The sequence below is a fragment of the Haemaphysalis longicornis genome, unplaced genomic scaffold (assembly GCF_048455015.1).
Source record: "Haemaphysalis longicornis isolate Haplotype H1 unplaced genomic scaffold, Haemaphysalis longicornis Haplotype H1 scaffold_7, whole genome shotgun sequence".
Taxonomy (NCBI): Eukaryota; Metazoa; Arthropoda; class Arachnida; order Ixodida; family Ixodidae; genus Haemaphysalis; species Haemaphysalis longicornis.
Window position 1 is genome coordinate 26,815,612 of NW_027526422.1, and position 13,464 is coordinate 26,829,075.

General features: G+C 48.2%; 1 protein-coding gene across 4 annotated transcripts in view; it reads right to left on the reverse strand.

Annotated features, from left to right (window-relative positions):
• The window catches only part of LOC144144891 (cationic amino acid transporter 4-like), a 122,428-nt gene that overhangs the window by 59,558 nt on the left and 49,406 nt on the right, over positions 1 to 13,464 (reverse strand). Inside the window, exon 1 of one of the 4 annotated variants that reach the window (XM_077676395.1) lies at positions 7,133 to 7,571. The exons of the other annotated variants lie outside the window; for them this stretch is intronic. The gene's annotated coding sequence lies outside the window, so the exon portion shown is untranslated. Of the gene's footprint in view, positions 1 to 7,132; positions 7,572 to 13,464 lie in introns of those variants that run through there. 4 annotated transcript variants of the gene reach the window in all.

A 13,464-nucleotide genomic window follows, 5' to 3' on the forward strand; every position in this document is an offset into this window, starting at 1 on the left:
AAACCAATCGGATAATGCATGGTATTGTAAAATTTTTTATGTCGTTTCCTCCTCGCACAAAGAAAATACTGTCGCTAGATCTCAGTATCCAAAAATAATACCTACGTTCAATTAAAAAATATGGCAACCTCCCCCAAATTCTGACCATTCTTCTTGGAGGGGCGCATTTCCTGCAGCAGAAAACGCCAGCGCAACGAATGCAGGTAAAAAGTAGGGCAAGGTCAGGACCGGAACTGATGGGAGGGAGGAAAAACACGAGCGTTTCCCGGCGTTGAAGAACGGTGTGCCGCATAGCCTGGTTTCCGTATACACGTGACACCATAGCTGACAGGAACACGCGGAGAAAATGAATGACTCGGTTGTTTGTCCCAACGAAGCTTCGTGTAAACGTAGGGCCAGCAGACGTTGCTCCTGCGAAAGCCATATTTCTTTGCGACCTAGAATCATGCGTTACACTCGCATGCAGAAGGCTCTGTGAGTGGAGGCTACGCTTTTTGCAACAACCCGCGCTTAATTTGTTTTTAATGCGAGAGCATTATATGCGCCATTAAGCGTGAATGCGGCGTCCGGCACCGGTGTGATTGAAGGATGGTTCTAAAATTGGCCGCCTGCCTTAACAGAATGAAGGCAAAGTGTGATATCCTGCCAAGTGACGTCCTGCGCTGACGTGCGGGACGTGCAGGCGAGCATGCGCCTTTCCTTCTTTCCTTCTCTTTTTGTGAGCACCGATAAGCATCGGCTTTGAACTATTTAAGCCACGCTATTCTTTTCCGCAGAATAAAACAATTAATTGCTGAATGCCAACAGAGTGGCCTGCAATACCAAATCCGATGGGTCCCTGGACATGAAGGGATTGAAGGCAATGAAGAGGCACACAGAATTGCCCGGGAGCAACTTCGTATTCACCCCGACTGTTCAGAACCCGCTGATTCAGATGCGGAGGCCGACATCGATACAAAGGACGGTGCTGCTTTGGCGAAGGCCGAGCGGAAGGCCGTTCTTCGAAACAAAATTCCGGAAGACCCCAACCCGTTGCCCCCCGGATTCAGCCGATGGGCAACAGTGCGGCTAAGGCGTATCAGAACGGGCACGGCTCTTATGCCTATAGTACAGCTCACTATTTCTTCGGGCGTGGAAACCCGTACAGCTCTCCGAACTGCCAAAAATGTGGTACCGGTGGCCTGTGTAGTGCGCGACACCTCCTGTGGGAATGTTCAGCACTCAGTGTTCCTAGAGAACGCTGCCTAAAGACCCTTGGCCCGCTACGACCGGCAGACTACGAACTTTGGGTCCATCCACTTGGAGCCCCACCTCACAGGAAGCACCTGCTGGACACTCTGCTAACTTTCATCAGAGAAGCCGGCATTGAGGACTGCTTCTAGCTGCCTTTCTTTCCCTGTTCTCCCCACTCCCTACTTCCCATCCCTTTTCCGCCTCTTGACAGAGGCCTCCGGTCATGTCAAGGAAACTTCTTTCCCTCTTTTTTTCCCCCAATAAACGTGTGTTCATTCATTCATTCAATAAACGTTCTTGTTGTAGGAGCAGCAGTCTCTGTCTGGGCACTAGACAAAGTAAAAGTAAAACATACAATGCCTTTATACTCTGCGAACAAGGATGACCAGCAAAGATGTGGTGCCGAGCCGGAACGTGAGCAATTGTTAACAATACGCTTTGACCGGGTCGTAGTTCAAGGTGGTGTACGAAGCACAAAACACCTTTGTTTGTAATTTGCGATTGAGCATACTTCCTGGTTCATTACCTGAATGAAATGTTGACGATCTAGAGCTTTATTCTGGTGGACAAACACGGTGATGTCAGTTTCTCTCCCGTAAAAGCCCATGTATTGACAGCAGACCAGAATCTTTCTGTAATGATACTCCCTCCGAAGGTGGACATGCTTCACTGTGCAACACGCAATGTGGAAAAGCCATCTTATAACAACCAAGCTTACAATTATGTTTAAAGTCGTCTTCGCATCTAAACAGAAATGCATTGCTAAAAAGACATTTTGTCAAATGAAATATAGGCCGTGATATGAAAATATGAAAGCTCTAGAACATTTCTTTTTTGGAGGGGGGGGGGGGAGAGGGAAGGGGGATTTTTATATACGCTGAAGGTGTCGCACACAGTTTTACGATCCCGGGAATTTGAGTGGGTGCCGCAACGGGGCGCTACGCTCGCGTGCGATTCTTGTCTACATCGCTCTGTTTTCGGAGAGGAACTGCTAGATCCTAGCCATATTAGACCGCTTTTCTCTAAAAAAAAATGACGCGTATCTGCTTAATTAACTGCAAATGTCCTTGAAAGACAATAGTATCGTGCCACCACTGCCACGTAAATGCATCAATTCTCTGCACCGCCCACCTGTCACACGCTTTTCCCTTCCCGTATCGCACCTCCCGCGATAGACACGGTGGAGGTGGGCTCCATCCAATGCAATTTTACCACATTCCACTGTTCGAGCGCCATACACTATAACCTTTCGTCACTGTGGGATTTCATGGAATGCCATCACCACGACGCACGGGTGCGAGTGCTTTTGGTATTTTTGGGTCAAAACATTGTTTTCAAAATATTCGTGTTTAAGTAGCCCTAGAAAGACTATCGTCTTGAATCTTTAATGAACTCGTTTCCGTAATTTGAACGAGGGTCCCACGGAAAGCGGGTACAGCACGCGCACGCATGCTGGGAAAGCACCCGATGCTATGACGACGCATGGATTCCTGTGAAGAGGGAACCACTTCTACCAGAACACCACAAATTATCACAATAGACCTCTCTCTCTCTCTCTCTCTCTCTCTCTCTCTCTCTCTCTCTCTCTCTCTCTCTCTCTCTCTCTCTCTCTCTCTCTCTCTCTCTCTCTCTCTCTCTCTCTCTCTCTCCTGAACTTTCGCTGAGCCTTGGATTTGGCTTTGAAATCGTGGACCTAAAGAATGCCTAAACGTTCTACTAGCTTTGGCATCGACTTAAAAACGTGTGTTAGAGACATGTACAAAGGCTTAGAGAGTAACTTGAGCGCACTAATTACCGAAGTAGCCAAGGTCGCTTACACTAGTAGTGAATGCGTGGGACTGGGCGGATTAGGGGCGGAGGAGGAGGGAAGAAAAGAGAAGGACACAATCCCTAACCGCGGGTAAGCGCTAGTACCCCAAAGGAAAAGAAGAGAAAAGCAAGCAAAGAGAAGAGAAACGAAGCAGTGGGAAAAGAATCATGACGATTGTGAGGACACAATATCACCACTGGAGGCATAATGTGTAATTTGAGATCAATTTTAGTGCGCTAATTGCGGAGGTAGCAAAGCACATTTACGCTTCTATTAGAAATAGAGGATCGCGTAGCTTCAAATAAAAATGTAATGCTTTTTGCAATCCCACAAGTAGCACTCCTAGCCGTATCCCGGATTTTTTCGTTTGTTGCTTTTTCGCTTGCTGACTTGTTTATTTTTTGCTTGCTCTTGCCGGTTTGCTTGTTTGCTTCTTTGTTTGCTCGTGTTTTGTTCGTGCGGTTGTTTATTTGCTTGCTTGCCCCTTTTCCTGAATTTTTTGTTCTCTGTTCGCTTGCTTATTTGTTTATTTGCTTGCTTACTTGTCGGTAGGCTTGCGTTTGCCTCTTTGTTTGTGTTGACTAATTGCTTGTTTTCTTGCTTATTTGCTTCTTTGCTTCTTTGTTTGTTTTCAAAACGCCCTTAAATTAGGAGGAATCAAAGAAAACAAGTTCGGATATCAGATGGGAAGCTTGTAACCTCATAACTTACGCTAGACAGATTTAAAGCAGAGATTCCGACATTATACATTCACTTTCACACTCCTGCCTTTGATGAAATTGACACTGGGCGCCTCAAACGCTCGAGAAACCAGCGCACCAGGCCAGTCTGCAAAAGGTTTAACCACCTACCCCTTTCCCGACGGAGGACACGCGACCCACTTTCAACATAGAGGAAGGGTTAAGCCTACCCTCTGTTGTTTCGGCACAGTTCCCAATCGTCGCCCAAGCTGCCCTGACGCTTCCAGGTAGACAATTCCGGGTTACTAAAGCTCTTCTCTAAGGACATTGTTTCTCTTTGTTTCTTCCTCACAGAACTCCCTCACATGTTACCCAACCCTCTACCCACACCCTAAGCCTTCCACATAACTTTCCCTCCACCCTCACCCCTAATTTCTCTTTGCTGCCACACATTTCTGGATGCACTCCAGACATAAAGGTGCCAACAGCCAGCCACAAATTATGGCGAAGTAAAGCTGCTCAACGCAGGCACACGAGGAGGATAGGGAGGCGCAGAGAAGAGAGCAAACGCTCTGTCTCCTCACGGGTTCAAGCGCGCCGCGGCTCCAACCACCTCTCGGTCTTGAAATGAAAGCGAAGAGAGGAGCTCCTGGCAGCGACCCAAGCGCACTTCGCGCTTCTTTAGGGAACAGAAGCAGAAGCAACAAATATGTCCCCCTCCGCGGGTCGGCCCATTGTAAACAGCCGATTTTAACCGAACTGGGCAGCCGACATGGAAGCAGCCAAGAAGGGCGCGGCTTCCGAAATAGAACTCGACCCGTCTTTTAGACTGCGCGCAATCCGACACCATCCTAGTTACTGCGCTACAAAACATAGCCTCCCCGCTTTAATACGGCGACGTGCAATGGGCGCGCAACGGGAGTTGTATATAGTATTCCCCTGTCATGTGGGCGAACGTAAATGTGGGCCAAACGGGCCGCTGCCTGAATGTACGTTTACGTGAGCGCCATCTATCAATGAAAGGTCCCGCCGGTTATGATTTGTAATGACACTATTAGATGTGGTTGCTCGCCGAATTTACAAGGCGCTGACATTTTGTTCAAATATTGACTGCAGGTCTCACGTGAAGTGGTAGAAGCTTCGCACATTGCGGAGAAGGAAGACACGGGCGTAAGCCAAGCGAGTGTGTTGCTTAATTCAAAAGAGATTGCATATCTGCGGGGGTCTTGAGTGGTTTTTACACGTGTATTAGTTCGCTTTCTCTCCGTGTTGCTCTTTTGAGCAGACCTCTGCGCAGTGCTTTTTTTTTTCTCGCAGTTTTTGCTTCATCGTTTGTTTGTGTTGTGGTTTCCTTAACATATTGACGTATATTTCTTTTCTACCCAATAAAATTTAGTTGTGAGACCAGCGGCTGTCCTGTGCGTTTCTTCTCTGGGTCTCCATGTCTTCGACACTGGTTCCGTTCACGATATCTTTCCAACTCGCCCAACTTACCACACTTCATACGGCGATTCGAAGGCCTGGCGTGAGCATGCCAGGCGGCCGGTCGAAGAGTCCTGACGCGCGCACCGCTTTTTGAGGGCAGAGGAGATCGGCTTCATGACTCGGTCACTGGAGCAGCGCGCGGGGGAACGGTCAACGATCGAAATCGCTGAGGTTCGGCCTGGAAAACTGCCTTACTGAGAAGACGGGCCGGATGTGAGGAAAATAGTAACGTGGGGGCCTTTGTTGTGAAAAGGTGCAAATGGCCGGTGGCGCTAGGGGACTTTGTCTACTTTCTTGCGATATTTATTTACGTTAAGCTGTAAAAAAATTGTGATTAGATGCGTGTGATAAAGAAAGGAAGGTGACCATATGTACTATGTGAAAAAAGCTCGCTATATGGAAAAGGTATACGAAACCCGAGCGATAGCGGCAGCTCCGTGCGATGTACTGTACAAAGGTAAGTTCGCTACCCCGGATAACAGACCACCGCTCTAGCTCTGACAACTCGAATTTATGTTCTGGTGATAGCTTTTGTGTAACATTGTTATCACTCGCAAATTCAGACATGTGAACTCAATGAAAGTAAATGGCATACAAGCTGAGGTGTTGAAATCAAGATAAGGGTGCAAAAATTGACCTCCAAGAACAAGGGTAAAGGTAATCCTTACGATTCTTTTGCAAATGCTTCGGTAATTCAGCAAGATGATTGCATTCTTGATATTTTTTTTCCTTCGAAGGCAGCATCACGCAAGAAAAAACACCTTCAATAGCTACTGAAGATTCTTATTCGCTTCTTTTCAATCTTCTGCATTAGTATCTGTATTTCGTAAATAATGTGTCGTTTTTAATTACCATACGTATTTATTTCACATAAAGCATGTTTTTAAACTGTATTCGTCTGTTTAAAAAATAAACGTACTTTTTGTGTGAGTGAAGAGGTGAAAGGGGAAGGTGGCATGTATCTAAAACAATTCTAATGTCATTGCGTAAACTAATTGATGTTCGTGATGGTATTTCAAAATCAGCTCCATAATCATTTATTTTAACTCTCACCGCAACAATTAGGTTGAGTTACCCAGTTGTACTTTAATTATGGGAACGTTGAAAATTTGCACTAGTAGGCTACCACAGCCTAACTGGGGCTGTTCAGCGGTCGTCCATGACGCCTGTTCCCAGAAAATATATGTAGGGCTGTTGCTCAATCAAATCAGGGTGGATGTACATCACGGCAACCGAGCAAACCGTCCACCCAAATCATTGAGAAATACGCCTTTACATAGGTTCGGTGTATCTGCGCAATGAAAAAATAATGAAAAAATGCATTTCTTGAGCATACTGTTTCTCCGTTCGCCCAGTAGGCAGGGTAGGGAATTTAGCGGTTAACCATTGGATGGAAGGAGAGGGCGACGTCCGCACGGATGTTGAGCGGGAAAGCGGCCCTCTGCCTCGCCAAGGTTGCGGCGCGCGTCCTCTATGCGCATCCCGATTACGTGCGCACTGACGTTCCCGCCCCAAACACGCACGCAAAAACAAAGGTCACTGGAACCGAACTGCTAGTAGATATATTACGAAGTTCCGTACGGAAGGTCCGGACCCGTGTTCATGCAGGAATCTAGTGGAACAAGGGCCATTCTTGAGTTCACCAAATTTGTTAGTCAGTTATAACGTGCTTGGCATGCGTCCGGTTTGTAGTTTGGAGGACACCAGTGAGGTGTACTTCTACTGTCAACATTTCCCATTTGACTACGTGATCTTCCACCCTCAGCCTCATCCCGTACCCATCATCTATGGGCTAACACAAGCGCGCCATTCATTCCTTCAACACGCTATATTATCTCTCATTAAGAATTCTCGGTATTATTTTTTTACACGTCGCGGAATACTTCCGAACACTGTGAAAATGGAAAACAAAATCACGTCTCACCTTCCTCCACCTCCTTCCAAAAACAGCGAAAGCAGTCCGCTTCGGAGATACCGTATTCTCTTGAATCGTCGCGTTCGCGGCCTGGGCACGCCGCACCACGCACTTGTTCGAAAGTCACCACCGGCTCTTGGAGATGACGCAGGCCCCTTCGATGCCAACAATGCCGGCCGCACGAGCCGCGGGCGGCGGCGGCGACAACAACAAACAACACGCGCCCGGCGGTGTTCCTGGCGTCTCCGAGGCTGGCGCGGTGCAGTCGCCGAATCCGTAACACTACAAGGCGGCCCCGCTGGGCTCTGAGTTCGCGCTAGCCCGACCGGTTTCGGGAACGCCGTTTCGACGAGACGGCCGGTGGTCGGCGACGCAGCAGACGTTCGAACCGCCGCGAGCAGACGATGTGTCTTCGAGCGGTAGCAGACGACCGTTCGGAGAGTCAACTCGCGGGCGCAGACCGAACCCAAACAACGCCAGCCGAACCCACGCGAAGCGAGACCGGTGGCGCGCTCAGCACACGCACCACGGCGTGCAGTATCGTCGCAGAGTCAGTGCACGGACTCACCCCCCCTCTCTCTCGTTTCCCTCCTCCCCAACTTCCTTCTCTAATTTTAGGTTGCGCTCAGAGTCGGGCGCGGGCGGGGAAAGAGGCGTCACCGGGAGAGGTGGTACGCACTGCCCCACGAACAAAAATGAAATGAAAGGAGGAAACCAACACACCGCTTTGTTACCGTTATGCCGCTATTTGCTTTCGTTTCTACTGAAGTAAATATTCACACGCGGAGATTGGCGAGGAAGTTGAGCAAAAGCTGTGTTTCGTACACATTCTAAAGCAAGTCTTTCCCTCTATAGAAACATCGTTGCAAATTGCGAAATGCATTGGCGGTAAGTTCGGCTTGTCAAAACGCACACGTTTGGCTCGCGCCAATGCGTAACGCACCGCCCTCGCCCTTCCTCCGTTTTCGCGGATACTCGCAAATACATAAAAAGTACAGAGAGCAGATAGAGAAGAGTCAACTTGATCGATTCGGCCATATTGGTTCTGGCTAAAATATCCCGAATATATGCTATCACAGACAACCATGTCAACTTTAGTTCAAAGGATTTAACAGGAGCAAAATGCTTTTTTTATTTTTGTATTTAGAAAACATTATTACTCACAATTTGAAGAGTGTGGCTTGTTGGAAATCATTGGATAAGCTAGGCTTAGTGCTCGTGGCGCTTTTGGGCATATGATGCGGCATCTCTCCCATGCGGCACCATGCGGCATATCCAAATCGACCACTAGATACCTCGCTTCACTACTTGCCTGTTTTAGAAGACCTCACGCCGTAGTTTTGACACGGTAAACATTGATAGGCTACTACAACGCTAGAAATTCATGTCTGGGGAACATGTCCGAGCTTGTCCAGTGCATTGCTGATTAGCAAATCCTTGGGTACAATCCCGCCAAATCCATGCGCGCAAGTACGCTCCGGTTGTCGTCGCGACGCCAAAGCGTAGCACTATCTATCCTGGTGGCAGTTCAGGCGTTATTTCTGGACCGTTACTCTTCTCGTATATACCTACTCCTCTCACCATTCTTTCAGCCTCTCCTTTTTCACCGGCGGCGATGCACTCCCCCGCCCTCTTCTCCATCCTCTTCCTTCTCCGAAACCCCCGCGCTCTCACGCTTCCTCCATCCTTTCCGCTGGGGACTTCCCTTTCCTGTCTCTCTTTGTCCGCCGCGCCTTCCTGCCTTGTTTTCGTTTCTTTCTCCCGGCCCACCGTGTCCCGGCCTCTAGCAGTGGCGGTGGTACTGCGGAAGCCAAAACGGAGGCGACGCAAAGCCTGGCGGCATCACCACCAAGACACGAAGCTCAGACACCTCGTCCTTTTTTTTTTCTTTCAAATAATCGGACGCTTTATGCTACTTAAGGGGACGTGACGCGTTCCTTAAGGTGATGGGAGTTCGCCAACAGTGTTTGTCCCTTAAATTGTGACTGTGAGCCATTTTTTTTTATTATGGGCACCACCCCGTACCTTGCACTCCGGTCAGGAGTGATGCCCTCAGTGGGGGAGCGGCAAACCGAATAGGGGCAAAAACGTGGCGGCACCCGACATAAGTTTCACAACAAAAAGGGCCGTTTCAGTGAAAACGTGTGAGCGCGTGTTTTGGTTAGTGCGTGTTTTGCTTGCGAGCGAACACAGAAGAGCTGAAGCTGTATGGAGGGGTGAAGGGCGTAGGGGAGAGGATGTTAATGGTTATGGGAGGCATTTTCTTTGAGAGTACCAGGGAATAACCAGCGGCGTCGTTACGGGAAGTCGTTTCAGGAGCCAGAACTGACTGCACAGTTCCTCCCGCTCCCTCGGACCCATGTTCCTTTATCTGCCAAAAATGTTCGTGGACTTGTTTCACTTTCTTCAGTTTGGTTTCCATTACTGCAACCTCCCACTAAATGAATGAATGAATTTATTGTCAAAGAAAAGGAAAGGAAAGTCCACTAGCAGGCGTAAATTGTCACACCTAGGGGTGGACACCGGAACGCCTGCTGGTGTGGGAGTTGGTGCAGAGGACGACAGATTCATAGAGAGGAGAGATAGAGGCGACATATTTACAGAAGACAGGGCGCCCACTACACCCCAATAGAATTTTTAGCATTACAAGCTTCTCCAAAGAAATGGCAGAATGACCATGCGTTTTCGACGCGTTCATGCGGCAACCAGCGGTTCACGGAGCCAGCATAGCTGGTGCTGTCGAAAGACTGACGCAGAGTCCACATACATTCATCAGCAAATGGCGCGGCGAATTACATGGAGAACAGGTATGGAGTTTTTGAAAGCCTACGTTTTATCCGTTAGGAAATTGGGAGCAATGTTTACCGCACACCCAGTGTTTTTATATGTATCATTAGAAAAAAACTGGCACCAGGCCAGATTAGGAACACGAAAAAAAAAAAATGCAGAAACCTGCAATGGCGAATCGTAGGATCACGCTTAATTAAGCCTTCACCGTTCTGCCATACACCAAACCCCCTCAAAATTGGCCTCACTGTTATACTCTGTTGCACTGCAGAGAAAGCAATCTTTATTCAGGAAACTATTTGCAGGCTGACATCTATAAAGCTTGGTGTTGGGCTAGTTGGTATCTAGACATCATGTTCTATGTTCTATGACGGCTGTTCTATGTTCTATGATGTCTGATATCTATGTACGACTCCCAAATGACAGAAACATTTTCGCTCAAACTACCTAAAAAAATGTCATACACAAGCAATTAGGGTACTAGTCTGCCAGGTTTAGGGGAAATCTCCTAGGTGGACCAAGTTTCTGAGAAGGCTTTGTAGCCGTGAACTGCATTGGGGTGGATTTCAAATTTTCCTTCGCACAAGCAATCATGGTTCTTCTTACACCGGAAAACTGCCAGGGCTGCAAGATGCTGTTCCGGTGAGGAAAGCTCGTAAATTTTACACAAAGCTTATTCGACATCGCTTGGACGAAACTTGTTCAACCCCAGATCGAAAGCTACATGGCGAGTGCAGAACATCCGCTTGCCGCATCCATTGAGGCCTTAGTAAGGTACAATTATTTCTTCTTTTTTCTTTCGTGCCCAGCGCCTTCTTGGGCCTTCTCTTCCTCCATCCCCAAACCTCAGCAGAGAAGCATGTAGGCGACTGTAACACCGGCAAACCTTTCTGCTTCTTCAATAAAAATACCTCTCTCTCTCAGCCAACGTAATTACAACCTCGTAATCAACGTATCAGGGTCCTAAATACTTTTACTAAGTACGTTTAAAGGTGCCACGTATTCGTATCAAACGCCACACAGCGAGTCCCTTTAAAGTGGGCTTCACTACTCAACACGAACGCACTGCCAGAAAGATTTTTTTTTCTCGGGAGGGGGGCGGGGAGGAGAGCGCGATACAGGTGGTCTTGTATGAAATATAAAGGCCTTAGGTCATTCTATCCCTACGGTTTCCTGATCATGTAGCGAAACTGACACATCAAGCGCTCTCATCCTCACCCTCGATCCACGCTCTTTCTTCCCCTCCCATAACACAGAATTGCTGGTCAGAGCTGGTATAACCAGGCCGACCTCTCTGTTTCTTCTTTCGAAAATTGCCTGCAGATTACGGTACTCCATAGTGCAAAATATGAGCGCAGCGCGAATTAGTCTTCTCGTTGGCGGCGCATAGCTGCTGCTTCGACCACGCGCACCTCTGGGTTCTGGTGTCTGCGGCGCTGGGCATCTGCTCGGGCAGGTCGTTTAGCTGCAGCGGCAGATGAGGCACTTGCTTCGTCTCAGGAAGTGATCGCGCCATCGGCGAACGCCCAACGGCGCGCGTTAACTCTGGCGTAATCTCGTAGCGGGTCGCCGCCGCAGATCATGTCTCGCCGGCACCCGCGGCATACCGCTACCTCCTCACATTTGTACTATACTCTCCTTTGCCTCGTTCCTTCTCGCTCTCTTTTCGGTGTCCTCCCTCTCTTTGGTGTCCGAGGGACGACGCGAAACCACATGAGCGGACGCTTAAGAGCTGCGCTCTAAAATATCTATCTATCTATCTATCTATCTATCTATCTATCTATCTATCTATCTATCTATCTATCTATCTGTCTGTCTGTCTGTCTGTCTGTCTGTCTGTCTATCTATCTATCTATAAAACTCTCTCTCTCTTTCTCTCTCTCTCTCTCTCTCTCTCTCTCTCTCTCTCTCTCTCTCTCTCTCTCTCTCTAAAGCGAAACAGATGGACAAACAGGTATCCTCATTGATTCCAAGAGCAACGTCTACGTACATATTTAAAAGGGTCAAATGGCTCCGCCAAGTTATTACTCCGCAGCCCTCATCATAATCTATTATTTATGTGGCGAACAGCCGTGCTATGTGGTAGTAGTAATGCCATTTAATTTGCGTAATTATGAACGTTGTGGTTGTGTCTGCAATGCATGTCTGTGAAGCGCTCCTGAATAATCCCTTGCGGCAGTGTTGCTTCCTTTTTTCCCGCTGCAGTCCGCATCCAATGTGCCTGCATTTAAGCCCTTGTTCGTTTGAAAGCTCCGCGGCGCGTTTCCGTCTTCCTTCAAGGATGACATGGGTTCCGCGAAAACCCGTCTTGCTCCAAAATTGCGGCCTGCTTCAGACAGTTTGCTCGGAAACATGTTGATCCAACGGTCGGCATTTCTCGCTGACGCCTCCGCGGCATCTTTCCGCTCCCTTGGGAGGGATGAAGTTAAAGTGAGGCGTATTTTAAAAGAAGAAAACTGTTTGGTAGGTTTCACTCGCTAACGCTGGCGATATACATGTTCATTTGGGACAAGGGCACAGCAAGGAAAAAGCAGTAATTTGTATCTCTACATCGGAATGCGCGTTATTTTACACTTTAATGAACAGCCTGGAGCAGGAAAACATGTGCACAAAAGTGAATTGAATCAATAAAGTAATTTTGCTTAATGACCGGATGACTCATTTGAAAGACTGAAGTGCGGGGTTCAACAACTGATTAAAACAAGTGGTTAAAGCTTCAACATTTGATCTCATCACTCCGAGAAGCTTGGAAATTGGAATGTTTAGGTCACTATTTTCCTGCTGACGTTTCAACTGTTGCTGTCTTTACGTGTGCAGTCTGCATATCAGTATAACACCCCAAACAGCCGCTGATTAAAGGCTGTCCAAAGAAGGTGATTTGAAGACCTGCTTGATAGGTTGGGCCACAGCAAACGATGTCGATTACACGGGGACGGCCCCAGCATTTTTTTACGACATCAGCTTTTATGACTTAGGGATGATAAGTTGCTTACACAACCCCAGAGACATTGCCTTCTTAGAACCTACACTCTCGTCGTCACGTTGTAACAGCTTATTCTTCATTGATTTAATAAACTAATAGACCAGTACTTAATTCACCTAATGCCTTGGAGTCATCGCGACAGCCTAATCTTGAACGGACGACCCATAAAGATACCGGGGGCCCAATTCTCTAAAACGATGGGCGTCGCTTTGAAACGACGGGGTAGCGTCATGCAAATGCATGTGTTCTGGGGTTGGGACCGTCGCTTTGAAGAAGCTGTGCACTCAGTATGAGCCGCAGAAAAGCACTGTGGTAAGGGCGCGAAGCGACACCCACTGCCCCCCCCCCCCCCCCACCCCTCCCCCCTGGTTTCACTTGTCAATTGGCCCCCTTGCCACAGTGCTTTTCTGCGGATCACACTGAGTGCACAGCTTCCTCAAAGCGACAGCCCCAACCCCAGAACACATGCATTTGCATGACGCTACCCCGTCGTTTCAAGGCGACACCGCGTCTTTTTAGAGAATTGGGCCCCGGGACACATGCGAATGGTGCGGTCTATCAGTCGCTTCGG